This window comes from Corylus avellana, chromosome ca2 (genome assembly GCF_901000735.1).
Source record: "Corylus avellana chromosome ca2, CavTom2PMs-1.0".
In the NCBI taxonomy this organism is placed as follows: domain Eukaryota; kingdom Viridiplantae; phylum Streptophyta; class Magnoliopsida; order Fagales; family Betulaceae; genus Corylus; species Corylus avellana.
The window spans coordinates 19,090,364-19,104,086 of NC_081542.1; the positions used below are offsets into that span (position 1 = coordinate 19,090,364).

General features: G+C 36.0%; 2 pseudogenes; one reads left to right on the top strand and one right to left on the bottom strand.

The window, feature by feature from the left end:
* Positions 1 to 10,799, top strand: part of LOC132169245 (pentatricopeptide repeat-containing protein At4g20090-like) — a 22,518-nt pseudogene extending 11,719 nt beyond the window's left edge.
* A 256-nt stretch (positions 10,800 to 11,055) lies between these two features.
* LOC132170233 (cationic amino acid transporter 5-like) lies at positions 11,056 to 12,971 on the bottom strand (annotated as a pseudogene).
* Between the last annotated feature and the right edge of the window lie 752 nt (positions 12,972 to 13,723).

Sequence of the window (13,723 nt, forward strand, 5' to 3'; positions counted from 1 at the left end):
CATTGAAATATTCTCATTTCTGCCCATTGGTACACCCATATACAGCGATCATTGTTGCTCAAGTATTTGTGGATAATATTGTGAAGTTGCACGGGATTCCCCAATCTATTGTAAGTGATAGTGACGAGGTGTTTACTTCAAATTTTTGGAATGAGCTATTTCGATTGCAAGGAATTGTTGTTACAAATATCTACCTAAATTAATAGACAAATAATTGTATGTTTTACCCGCAAGTGCACGAGGTCAACATAGTAGTATATGGTGCAAGTACAAGGTCATTCCCACGAGGATTGCTCAATTTTGCTTAGAATAGATTCCAAAAATAAAATAAAACAAAGATTGGATTTGAGTTGATAATAATAAAAAGGTAGGGCTTTGATATCCACCACTAATTATATTTATATAATATATCAATATGCCAATGCTTTGATCATGTTTTGTATATTTAATGTTTGTCAACCTAAGGGCATGGGTGTCTACTTTTTAAGCTATTGATTTTCCTAAGCAACGAATTAGGCATGAGTGTCTACTCTAATTCTTTTCTTTCTTAAAGGATTTAGCATGAGTGTCTACTAAGTTGTTTTTTAATAAAGCATAAAACTGTGGAAATCGACAAACATATGAGACCTAAGGGCATGGGTGTCCACTCCCGGTTCCCCATGTTGATTAACCAAAGAACCGGTGTGAATTTCTTTTGTTACCTTTATTAAACCCAGGACTCGGTCATCCAAATTGATTTAACTAACTAGTCCATACCACATGCATATGTTGATCTGGCACACACATATGAGGAATTCATGAAAAAATGAATTAATCAAGTTAAATACCACAACATGATCATCACAAAGGCGCCAATATTGAATATTAACTAAACATAACTAGGCCTTCAATCTAGCCCTACTAAATAAATTAGTTACACATAAGTTTGATGTTAAACATCTTCATAAATAAAATAAAAGAAAGGAAAAGAATAAACCTGAAACTTGAACTTGGAGAGCTCCAATTCTTCTCCTTGGAAAGTGTATGTATTCTAGAGGTTTAAGGGTCTATTTATAAGCCTTAGGAATACTCTAGAAACCCTAAAAATCATAGGGTTTGAGCCTTAGTTTGCACTAAGTTACAAAACCCTAGAAGTTGCACTTTCCATATCAAGGCTGGCAGCTGACTTGCCCATCACACACGGGTGCGCTCGATCGCAGCCCTTGTGCGATTGATCGCAGGTCTGCGATCGATCCTCTTGTGCTAGCATTCGATCGCAGGTGCCTTGTGCTTTGTGGTCTTCGCCTGTAGAGCGCTCAATTGTTGCTCCCATGCGATCAATCGCACTACCAGCGCCTCCATTATTCTCAAAATAGCTCTTTTAAGTTCGAAACTTCTGAGATTGCTTCTTTTTCTTCAAATGACCTACAAAAGCAAGGAAAACACATAAAAGAACTAAAATGACATAAATTAACTAAAACTAAAGGATTAACGCATGTGAGTTAAGGGCTAAAAATATGAATATTTTAGCACTTAACACACCCCCAAACTTACATGATGAGTGCCAAATATTGCATATTTGGACCCTTTAATTTGCATTTGCTAAGCCTTTAGCTTTATTATGTTATGATGTTTTGGTTAGTTTTGGTGTTTTTGTGATTTGTAAGTTGTTAAGAGAAAAATACAGCTATAAGGTGATATTTGCAACTCATTCCATTAATTCTAGGGCTTGAGACACTTCATAGAGCATTGGCAGCAAATTGGGATCGAGCGATGATTCACACTCAACGAGTCCCACTAAAAAAGGCCATATCTAGAGTTGTATAGCTCAGATTGAGGTAATCTTGGTGTCATTAGAAAACTAACTCAAATATCTACAAAGTCATGTTTCACAAGAGTAGGCTAATTCTGACTGGAAGTGCACTCGAGCACACGTTTAGTGCGATCGAGCGCACTCAGGCCCTGCGCAGCAAAACACATGTTGCATGAGTGCGATCGAGCACATCTAGAGTGCGATCGAGCACACTCGGCCAACCTGGCAGCGCTAAAACCCTAAAATTAGCTTATAAATGTCATTCTCTTTCATTGTAAACGTACAGAGACGAGCCAGGGGCGTCGTACTTTGTCCAAATTCGTGTTTTCTGGGTTTTTGGAGCTTTGAACTCCAATTCTATTGTAAGTTCTATTTTTCTCATGATGTCAATTCAATTGTTTATTGTTTTTGCTATTATGAGAGGCTAAAACTTTCAACTAAGATTGAAGATGAAGCCTCTTCATTGATAAACATACATGTTCTTGTCGTTTTATATATACAATGAAACTATTTTATGAAAGTGTTGTTCAAAAGTCAATTCAACTGATTGATTAAGTTTACTTGATTGGATGTTGGTATTATACTCATGCTTAGTTTAATATTCGTTGTGTTTCGTCCGGGGATACATCGAATTATTGGATTGAGACTAATATCCATTGTGATCTGCGGATACAATGGATGATTTGATCTCAATTAAATATTCCTTGTGATTCTTTTAACAGATAGATTCATCGAATGATTTAATTTGCGTGTTTACAATTTTTGAACAATGTATTTGGGTTGACTATTGTATGCATAAAATGCAAGACATGTTGTTTGATTTGGCAAGGCGGATTCGGAAACCTTAGAATTTTTCATTACTTGTTTTCAAATTGTTTTGTTTAGTTTATGTTTTTGCACGACACAAATACAAAAATTGGAACTAGGTTAAGATAAAATTGGGTTAAACTAGAAAATTGATTTTTGCAAACACATCTCCCTGTGGATTCAACCTCGCACTTGCACACACTTTACTGCACACGACTCGTGCACTTGCGAGTACAATTAAATTTGTACATCATTACATATTGCTAGTCCCTTAGCAATACAAAACTAAAGACTAAATAAAAAAACATAAAAAGATAAATCCATCTTTCGTGGGATATACGATTGCATTCAGCGTATGCAACAAGCCTTTTAGACCTCTAGGAATTCCCTAGAGGACGAGTGAAGTCTTGCGAGGGTTTTCTAGAAATGTTACCCACAAACATCATGCACAATTTTTGTTATTCCAAAAATTAAAGTATCACTTCAAGATTATGATTTTCATTCATTAGCAAGCTTAAAAAAAATGAACTCCATCTTCACAATGAATTGGAATCTCAAAGTTCAATTACTTACCAAGAACATGATAAACATCACAAGTTTGAAAACAGTGTAAAGTGAATTAGCACAAAATTATGAGGCTTCCAAGTAGTTACAATGTGCAATGTCTCCATATCTCAAAATTCACTGAAATCCCTATTCAAATGAACAACAATGGCATATTTCTTTTTTCTCTTTTTTTTTTTTAGTCAGGTTGTGCAATGTTTGGTTCCCTTAAGCTTTCTAATTGACCCATGTAACGAGTGTTAAGTCAATGACTCCCAAGCCAGATGGTTTTAGAACATTAGGCGTAGAGACACCCCTAGGACTTACTAACTTGAGTAAAAAAGGATGCAAAACCAAACTAATCATGACATCAATCAAATCAAAATTTTTCACCTTTTGACGTGAACACTCAATGCTTTGAGCAAGAGGTTCAGTTACTCAGTGAAAAGCTTATCAATGATCATCATTTTTTTTTTTTTTTGTTTCTTCTTCACATATATATATATATGTCAAAGTATTCATCTAATAAATCATCCAGTTTACCCAAGATATACAAACACACACATCAGACTTCATGTCATACCTCACAAATCATGTGTTAATGTGCTTGTATGAGATTAGATCAAACATGTGATTTTTCAACTGTCCTAAGCAAGTAACCAAACCAACAAATTCTCTCATCAGATCATGTGTTCAAAATTTTAGCTCACTGATGAATTCAAGCCATAATTCTTTCAGATTAACCTAAAATTTCAGGGCAAACATGAGCATGCATAAATATTTTTAGGAAAAAATATAAAAAAGCCCCCCAAATTACCAGCCGTTTTCGATTTAGCCCCCTGATACTCCAAAAGTGATAAAGTAGCCCCCCAAACTACCAAAATTTTGCATTTTGGCCACTATGTTAGTCAACACTGTTAGTCTGGACGGAAACTGCAAAACGATGCCGTTTTATTAGGGGTAAGTTACGAAAATGCCCTTGTATGATTTTATTTATTTATTTATTATTTTTATTTTTTAAAGCAGGAGCAAAAAGGCGCCGTTTTTGCTTAGGGAAATAGTTGTATATATTTGTTTATGTCTTCATCGTCTCCTTCACAGCGCCCATCGTTGCCTTCCTCCCTTCACGCAGCCCCCCGCACGGTGTCGCCCGATCGTCGCCTTCCCTTCATGCACCCGCACGATGCCGTCTGCCCGGTCGTCACCTTCACGCAGCCCCCGCACGTTGCCGTCTCGCAGCCCCCGCACGCTACCGTCTGGCCGATCGTCTCCCTCATGAGACTCCCTCACGTAGCCGGTCCCGTTGTCCCGTCCCGTCGTCAACGATGGAAAAGTTTGCCGGCGAAGATGATGCGAATGGCTGTGTAATGTCGGTGGGAAGTTCACCGACAAAGTCTACCTCTGTGTGTACGAAATGCCTATGCGGAATTGAATCACGAGTGATGACTTCTCGCACGCAGAAAAATCTTGGTAGAAGGTTTATTGGATGCGGTAAATACAAGGTGCGAATTTAGGTTTTAAAAATTAGGGATTTTCAATTTCTTTCTTTCTTTCTTTCTGCTTTTCTCCATTTGATTCAATTCTGTACAATGATTGCTGGTTTGGATTTGTGGGTCTCTTCTAAGAGATGTGTTCCATGTTGTGTAGCCAATGTTTTTTGGTGGGTTCCATTTGTGGGTCTCTGCTTTTTTATGGGTTCCATTTGATGTTTTTATAATGACTACTTATATTAGACGTTTTTCATTTGATTCTGTGATGAGGATAGAAGACTTAGGCCTCCAATAATATGAATTTGTTTGAGTAGGTAAGCTGCCAAAAAATGAAGGAAAAAAAAAAAAAGGATATTTGATGAACATATTCATCTACTTTTGAAATGCAGGACCCCATTTTCTAGGATCCATTCATCACTTTGTATCCTAATAGCATAAGTTTAATTATTATCCTTGTTTGCCTTATTAATTTGGTTAATTGCTTCTTGAAGTTTAATGACATTGTTTTTATGTACATGATGAAAACGTATATCAATCTATTCCCATTAATAATAATAATAATAATAATAATAATAATTACATGGTATATATTCCCATTCCATGCGACTGTTTTAGCTCTCTATTAGAGCAGACAACAATTATTTATTTATTTATTTTTCTAAGCAAATAAAGATAATGTTAATTACAAAGGTGGGTCTTTAGACTTTTTTTTTTTTTTTTTTTGTTTTATTAGACTTAGGCATGTCCATTACCAAATAAGGCCGGCCTTGTTTGACAAAGGTTTTGGGTCTCTTCCATTGGAGTATTGGAAAATTGAAGGAAAACCATGTATATAGATGTAACTATTTCACACTCCAGAAATAGAAATAGTTTGAAAGCTCAGAAAGTCTCCTTTTGTTGTTGTCTTTTTTGTCTTCTTTTCTTTTTGACTCTCTGAAATCAAATAACATTGAAGACTCCATTGTGAATTATATTACATTCTGTTTGTGAATTGGTTAGTAATTCTCATTTATGAAATATGCAGAACGAAGGTGATCGTGGTTGTGATTATTTTATGTTGGTTGACGAAGAAGCTATGCTCCCTGTGTCACAGTTTGATGCCCAAATAGCTGATCAGAAGAAAGGTTTTGAAACTGAACTAGTAAAGTTGATGTTGCAGATTGTTGTTGAAAAGTGCAAAAATAATAGCATCGAAAAAAAACTTAAGGATGTCATTGGCCACTTGTTTGATCTTAGTTTTTTTGTTGTTGTCTTGTTTTGTTAATGATAGGGAAAAACGTCATTGCACTGTTAGTAGGGCAATGTTGCCGTGAGAGGGAGAAACCTATGTAGTTTAAGGACTATTATTTAGTGTGTTGTATTAAAGTGCGAAACCTATGTGTTAGTAGGTATATGTTTGAGATGTTTCAATTTTCTGATACGACAATTTGATGAGTTTCAATTGTTTGTACATTTACCTATTTCAACCGAATTGCATTGCTTGTATTCTATAAAGCAGTGTTTACACCTAGTCCTGGTGTAATTGGTGTTTTCCTTGTACAATTGTAGTTAAGAGTTTGTTCATGATACAATTTGATAAGTTCAATTTTCTATCACAAATTACAATGGTTTTACACACAAGGTAAATGTGTCTAAACATAAACCAAATATATATTACACATCCAAAATCACCAAATTGTAACGGCTACAAGGTAAATGTGTCTACCATTACCCATATACATATTATACATCCAAAACGACCAAATTGTAGCATTATATATATACACACATCCACAATGATCAATTATCTCTATAGTAATCCGTTTCCTTGGAGTCTAATATTTTTGCCAATCTGACTTCTTCCTTTTTCTCTTGTTAGCCTCCATGACTGCAATTGCCTTCTCCACGGTCTGTACAATAGTTTTACCTCTTCTGGCATGCGCTGATGTACATACAGTAGTACACCCCAACTGTTGTTGAGAAGGCTGAGAAGATCCGCTTGATTGAGCAGACACTTCTAGTTGCGATGTTCCATGTTCCTCCGTCAAGTGTGGGCTCACATTTGGGGAACCATAAAAAAGAATCCAAAATTATATATATATATATATATATATATATATATATATATATATCGTTCAATGAGTAAAGGATTTAAATTCCATGCAATGAAATTTTCTTACTGTAATATGGCAGCAATATTTCATCTGCAACAGTAAATAAGGGAAAAAAAAAAAATAATGGCCAACAGTAAATAATACATTTTTATATTAATCACTTAATAATAAATAAATAAATAGTAGCAAAAGTATAAAAAACAATATTACTATTCTTCCTATAGATCGCGGGAGTTTTGAGAATGTTGAACTAGTATTCTAAAAGTTTTGTGAATTTCTAGATAAGTATGAATAAATAGGCTACGGAGTACTATTTGCAAACATGAGGTTATGTGCTTCAAGGATAGACTTTGTTTTTTTGTTATCAATACAAGATAAAAGACATTAACAAACAATTTAAAACACACACACATATATATATATATATATATGTCACATCATAACATTTTGGAGGAAATAAAAAATACTTCAAAACTAAACATATTGACAAACATACTCAATTTTTAATATTTTCTTATCATACTAAAAGTTCATTATAAAATCGAACTTACATGCACTTGCTATGTATACCTAACTTCTCATGCAAAAACGCATATTAAGCAAATTAAAACCTAACTTTTTTTCCTTTATTTATTTATTTTTTAATTCTCAAAAAAAAAAAAAAAAAAAAAAAAACCTAACTTTTTTGTTTTGTTCTCTTTTTGGAGGCTTTATAGGCTTCATAGGATTTTCATCAAATTTCTATCTAGAAATTTGATATATGTCTTAAGGAGGGATTTACAGCAATTTGTCACACCACATGTGAGTGAGATGGTCTATTGGTACTCATGTGCTAGGCCACGTTTGGTAAACGATTTCGTTTCAATACTATTCATCTTATTTTTTTTCATTTTTTCAACGTTCTTACTTTTTACATTACATCAATCATTTTTATTATTCTCAAATAAATAAACAAATCACTACAAAATAAAAAAATTTCATTTTTCCGTACCAAACATTCTTACTTTTTCACTTTTTTCAATATATATATATATATATATATTCTTACTCTTTTTTTTTTTTTTACATCAATCAATTTTTTCTACAGTTATCAAATCATTCAAACTCCAAAACCCTTTACCAAATGGAGTACTAGCATTTGACAAGAAATTAGTGCTGGACAACTTTATACAAATCATTAAGGATAGTATAAAATAAAAAATGATAGAATTCATTTATTTTTCAACTACACCTTTAGTTATGCTGTTGCACAGAAGCATCATTTCTAGGTCCACACAATGGACAAATTGACCAACATCTGCAAAAATATTTTATCATAAATGGCTTTTTTTTTTTTTTTTTTGGTAGAATTTGGAAAATGCTGTTCTTTTCTTTGGAGGGAGGACGGAGCAAAACAAACATAGTTGAGATTCATTAAGTCATCCTCCTTCACAATTAGGTAATGTTCGCCTGGAGATGAAACAATTTATAGCAGCCCAAAGTACGCCCATCGTTGATCTTCAATTGAATAGTCCTTTAAAAGATCAATCATCGTTTAGCACAACCAGCCTCTTCCACTCTTGCATCTCTTGTGGCAGGCTAATTGCGTGATCATGGCGTATATAAATGTGGAGCCTCGTTTGTATCAGATTTAGTTTGCACTCGATCCGGTTCGACTTTGAAAGCGCTACCGTTTAAGTGGAATTTTTTTTATGAGGCTTAGTCCATGGAGGGGATCTATTTTCATTACATAAAACTTCCATATCATCTCTGCTTTTTGTTAACAACCCCACTTTCCTGTTTCTTTCTTTTTTTTTTCTAAGTCCATTAGCTTATGGATTACATAAAAGAGAACGTAAGGAGTAAGAATATTTAGCACATCTTTGGGATTGTGTTTTAGGAGTTTAAAAATAATTTTAATATTCAAAAAGTTTGTTTGAAAAAAAAGTACTCGTTTGGTAAAAATATTAAAAACACTTTTAAAGGTCTAAAAAGCCTAAAAATAGCCAAAAAAATATTTTTGACAAAAGTTTAAAAATAAAATTTTTGCCTAAAAATTCTTTTTAACTTAAAAATTCTATTTTTCAAACTCAATCTCAAACAACTTCTTAACTTGCAACCACTGATAGATCAAGAATAAAGGGGGAATCCAGTGAGGGAAATTGCGAAAGGAAAGTTATGACTTCTGAAGTTATAGCAATTGGATAAAAACTAGCAAGTAGCAACTTCATGATGAATTTCTTGCCGCACCCCCCTAATTTGCTGTAATATATATCATCAGCAAAACACACACAAGAACACCCAGTACTCAAGAGAGAATGGCAGCCAAAGTCTCATCAATTTTCATATACCCAATAAAGTCATGTCGTGGAATTTCTGTTCCTGAAGAGCCCATCACTCCCACTGGTAACTCACCATGATCCACTTCTTCAAATTTTTCTTTTTTGTTCCTTTGGCTGTTCTTCCACCATTGTTTCTTTGACCCATTTGATTATTCTCTCTGTTCTCTTGAAGTATTCTCACCCTGAACATTAATTAGTGTGTATTACACTTTATCAGCTTCTGGGGTTTAGCGCTTTTCTTTTTCAAGTTGAAATTGAGTGCTCAATTGAAAATTTTGATTGATCATCTATAACTTGTAATGTGAATTACTGACTTGCTGAATTTTCCATGGTCAGAACCCTTTCGATTGCTGAGAGCTTTTGACTGAAATTTTGATTTTTAGTAATTGGTGTTCGAAACAGTTACCCCACAATGGAAATTTTATAATTGTTCAATTGATCGGAGGAAAACATAAAAAAGATTTTGGAACTTCAGAGCATTTTTTTTATTAAAAAAAAAAATCAAAACGTAGAAATTTTGGATAGAAGTAATAGAAGCAGTGCATGTATGTATATGCAATTATCTTTTTGTTATCGATCTCTTGAAGAAATTCTAAATTTTGCATATAATTTGGATTATCCATTATATTCCTTTTTTTTTTTGTTTTAATTTTTTATGTGGTTTATGCAAATGCTAATACACGTATCTTAAAAGACTCTATCAGGAGAGTCCTCAAGCTGGGCATCTCTTCAATCCCATGTAAGTTCCCTGCTCTGCTTCACTCTCACTCTCACTTTTCAGTTCTCGCCGTTCCATCAAACAAAGCCTCTGAAACTGAGCCCCCAAAACCTGATGAAATCTTCAAGTCAGATTCCCAAATTGGGTTCTTACAAGTTGGGTGATTCCACTTTCTATTCACTCATTGAGAACTATGCCGTCTCTGTTCATTCTCGGTCGTTAGAGAAGATTTTAGATCGAATGAAACATGAAAACCGAAGGTTTATTGAGAAAAGTATTGTTGTTATGTTTAGAGCTTATGGGAAAGCGCATTTGCCCGAAGAAGCTGTTTACTTGTTTGATAGAATGGTGTGTGAGTTTCAATTTAGGAGGACTGTGAGGTCGTTTAACTCTGTGCATAATGTTATTATACAAGAAGGTTGTTTTTCTCGGGCATTAGAGTTTCATTCACATATTGTGGGTAGTGGGAATGAGAATATTTCACCCAATGTGCTTACTTTCAATTTGGTTATAAAGGCTTTGTGTAAGTTGGGATTGGTTAATAGAGCAGTTGAGATGTTTAGAGAAATGCCGGTTAGGAATGCATTCCCGATGTGTTCACGTTTAGTACATTGATCGACGGGTTGTGCAGGGAGAATAGGATTGACGAGGCAGTTTCACTGTTGGATGAGATGCAAATTGAGGGGTGTTTCCCGAGTGCTGCAACATTTAACGTGTTGATCAATGCGATGTGCAAGAAGGGTGACTTGGCATGTGCTGCAAAGCTCGTTGATAATATGTTTCTCAAAGGGTGTGTTCCTAATGAAGTGACTTATAACACCCTCATTCATGGTTTGTGCCTCAAGGGCAAATTGGAGAAGGCAGTGAGTCTATTGGATAGAATGGTATCGAGTAAATGTGTGCCTAACGATGTCACATATGGAACACTCATCAATGGGCTTGCAAGAAAGGAAGAGCTGTTGATGGGGCTCATGTGCTGATCTCTATGAAGGAGAGAAGGCATTGTGCAAATGGGTATGTTTATTCAGCCCTTGTTAGCGGGTTGTTTAGGGAAGGAAAGACTGAAGAGGCAATGAAATTGGGCAAGAGTCTCTCTTAAATTATTAATATTAAATTAGTAATGTGTCTTTTGAGTTCTCTCTTTCCTCCTACTGTATGGTTATAGAAGAAAAGGAAAAGAATCGCAGAAATTATTATCGCTTAACGCTTGTGCTATGGAAGAGCGGTTAAGCTCCGTCAAAACCTTCATTGAGAATAATTCTTTCTGGACTTCCGATCACTATTTTCAGGCTCTTCGAGCATCTTAATATGAAACACAAGTGGGAAGGAAATTTTATTAAGCATTGGCAGACTGAAGGGTAAAGAAATACAGTAATTTTAAGGCCCTGGTTTGTCATCATCATTCAGGGATTTCAGCTTTTCTTGCTGGTGAGCCATATCATAAGTTGCATGGAGACCAAAGAATACATAGTATATTAGCATTACAATGCTGCAGATTACAAATCTAATAAATGACTTAGAACCCAAAGATCCCATGAGAAAGATATATGTTGCAATTGACAAGGATGGAAGCCAAGGGACAAGTGGAACCCCCCAAACTTTTGGCGTCCTCTGTTGAGGCAGAAACATTGCAATTCCAGCAGTCCCCAAGAACCGAAGAGGGACTGTGATAGTGTATCCAAGCCAACCATCAGGATTTAGTCCCCAGAAAGCTGCTGTTGCCATTGAGGAGGCAATGATGATCAGCAAGAAGATAACTAACTTCAGGAGGTGAATTCGCGGGGTGACTTCTGTAACATAGTATCTCCTCACAAGAAGTGCAACTGCCATCATCATAAAGACAAAGAGTGTACTCACTGATAACAGGCCTGCCAAGACATCCAAGCTTGAGAAGAAAACAATACAGGCACTTGAAATGGTAATCAAGAGTGTAGCATTTATAGGGGTTCCTGTCTTTGGATGGACAAGAGCAAACCATGGTGGAATCATGGGGGCTCGTGCAATATGAGTAGTATATCGTGCCTGTCCTAGTGCCCCTACCAGAAGAACAGTGGTCATTCCCTTCAGGGCACCAAGAGCTACCAGGTACTTTGCCCATTTCATGCCCACACTCTGAAAGGCTACAGAATATGCTGCATCCCGATCTATTTCTGCATCATGGAAAGTGAAAGTGCCATTAAGCACTATATCACAGTGATGATGGACATTGATCCAAGCAATCCTAATGGTATGTCTCTTGATGGATTTTTGGTTTCTTCAGCCATGGTGGCAATGTTATCAAATCCACCATAAGCAAAGTAGACAATGGAGGCAGCCTGAAAGATTCCTTTAGCTCCGTTAGGCAAAAAGGGTTTCAAATTTGATGTGTCAGCGTGAGCGAATCCTGCAATTATCACAAATAAAATTACTATCGTGTTAATTGCAGATGCTATCCAGTTTAAGTATGATGTTTTCCTTGTGCTGATCATTGCGATTGCTGCGGCAATTGCCAGGACCGTGACAGCTATCGGATCCAGGAGATTAAACCCTTCGGCGAGGTTTGTGTGGATGCGTAACGAGTTTCGTTGGCGGTTCAGTAGACTTGTAAATCAAGAAGTCCATGCTCTGGCAACTGCTGCAGTTCCAACAATGCTCTCAAGAAGTATGTTTGCAGCTGTTATAAAAGCTGCAAAGTCACCTAATTCAATTCTTAAGTAAGCAAATGACCCTCCTGCAACTGGGACTTCTATTGCAAATTCTATGTAGCAGAAGACAGAGAGCATTGCTGAAACACCAGAAGCAACATAGGACAAAAAAATGGCTGGTCCAGCATGATCATATGCTTCTTGCCCAGTGAGCACAAAGATACCAGCACCAATGACTGAGCCAAATCCAAACCAGGTGAGATCCCACCACGTCAGGCATCGTTTTATATCGTTTTCGCTCTGTTTACGAAGTTCTCCAATCTCCTCGGCATCATTTGATCTGCGTAGGAGACGATCTTTGAACCGAAACCCTATTTGTGATAGCGCAAATCGATATGTGCCCCAGTTTTGGAAGGATTCTTCTGGGAAAAATCTTGTTTGCTACATCTCCAATAATTTCTTGGTTGGACATCATCACCCGATTCTCCCACAGAACCCATGTTATTGTTTTTCCCCTGTATTCTCTGCCAATACTAAAGGGCAATGTCGACACTGATGAAAAAAGATAGGAAGATTGGTGCTGTTATATAACCTTCATATCTCACCAAGTGTTGTTTTATTTGTGTGGAATTGTGAATTTTTTCATATATTTTCCTCGATAATTGGTAATGAATGTGTGGTTGCAAGCCCTGTGCACAATGGTTGACTTGGAATTGACAATGCTGACAAAATAGGATCTTGTTTTCTACCAGGCACGGCAGACAAGATGCCGAATCTTTTGGAAAAACTGTAATTGGACTTATAGAAAGGCAACTTGCTTTGTGCTGTGAAGATTTCAACGATATTGTTCTAATTTCTTCTTTTTTATCGAAAGAGTCCAGATATTTTGTAGGTGTCAAACCAATCTCTATTGGACGTCACGTGAAATGAATATGATGAGTCTAGAATCCAAGAATCTACAGGATGCTCTGAATTAGATACAACAGAAAGCATATGACTATCAGTATCATCTAAATTGTCTTCCACTACGTTCACAGACCTTGAGGAACCTTTATTCTCGTGGTCCTTATTCTTCTTCCGGTCTGGACAATCCCACTTTATGTGCCCTTTCTTCCCACACTTATAGCAATTGATGTCCTTCCACTTCCTAGACTTTGACAGAAAATTCTTGCCATTCGAACTACCATTGTTACTACTTCTTCTTCTTCCACGCACTTGGTTATCCTTTACAACTAGCCCTTCTCCTGGAAAATTTTTATCATTGATTATCTTCCACTAATGAAAAGCCAACAGGGCTCTTGTAACTTCCTCTAACTCTAAGGACTTTTTCCCCCA